Below are 1,248 nucleotides of genomic sequence, written 5' to 3' on the forward strand. Positions count from 1 at the left end.
CCTGCATGCTCACCCGCTTGCCTCCTCAGCTCTCCTCCCCCACCGCCAGCTCACCTGACCCCCCGCCAATGCCCGCCCGCTTCCCTCCTCAGACCCCCACTCCCCCAGCTCACCTGCCCCCTCCTGCCACTGCCTGCCCACTCGCCTCAGCCCCCATGGCTCACCTGCCTGCCCACCCGCTCGCCTCCTCAGCTCTCCTCCCCCATCGCCAGCTCACCTGACCCCCCGCCAATGCCCACCCGCTTGCCTCCTCAGACCCCCACTCCCCCAGCTCACCTTACCCCCTGCTCACCTCCGTTCCCCGCTCCCTGGCTCACATACTCACCCCCCGCCACTGCCCACCAGCTCGCCTCCTCAGCCTACCACCCCCCTGGCCAGTGATGAGCTGCCAAAATCTTAACAACCAGTTCCCTCCTCACCCCACGTGGGGGTTGTGGCCCACCCCTGCCCCTTGGGACTCCTGCCCCATCCAACCCCCCACATTCCTTGACACCCCCCCCGAGGACCCCTACCCCATCTACCCTCCTTCCCTGTCCCCTGCTGCCCCATTCAACCTCTCCTTTCACTCCTGATGCCCCTCTGGGACCCTTGCCCCATCGAACCACCCTTCTCCCTTTCCCCTGATGGTTCACGCGGGAAGGCTGGGAGGGCTGAGAAGCAAACGGCAGCTTCATGCTCAGGCCCAGGGAGGCAGAGGGGAGGCAGGTGAGCTGGTGTGGGGAGCGGTTCCCCAGTGCCCCCGTGGGTTATCTGCTGCGGTGCGGGCGGCCCCCTTGCTCCAGCTCACCTCATCTCCGTCTCCACCTTGCTGGGCCTGAGCGCTAAGCTGCCACACTGCTTCTCTTCCCTCCAAGGCTTCCTGCGCAAACAGCTGATTAGCAGGGGGAGGGGGGAAAGTGGGGCAGGGCATTCAAGGGAGGAGGAGGAGCAGAGGTGAGCTGGGGCCAGCTGCCAGCTCACCTGCCCCCCCACCACTGCATATCCGCTCACTTCCTTGGGCCCTCTACCCTGCCACCAGCTCACCTGTCCCCCTGCCACTGCCCACCTGCTCACCTCCTCAGTCCCCCACCCTCACCTGCTATTGTGTCATACAGGAAGCCTGTGATATGCAGGGGGTCAGATTGGATGCTCTAATGGTCTCTTCTGGCCATAAAGTTGACTAATTTCTGAAAAACTGAGTGTAGCATTGGGAGCAGCGTCTGATGTTTTCCTGTCTAGCTGGCTTGCTGCCTAGAATGAATGTTCCTT

This window comes from Gopherus flavomarginatus, unplaced genomic scaffold (genome assembly GCF_025201925.1).
Source record: "Gopherus flavomarginatus isolate rGopFla2 unplaced genomic scaffold, rGopFla2.mat.asm mat_scaffold_34_arrow_ctg1, whole genome shotgun sequence".
In the NCBI taxonomy this organism is placed as follows: Eukaryota; Metazoa; Chordata; order Testudines; family Testudinidae; genus Gopherus; species Gopherus flavomarginatus.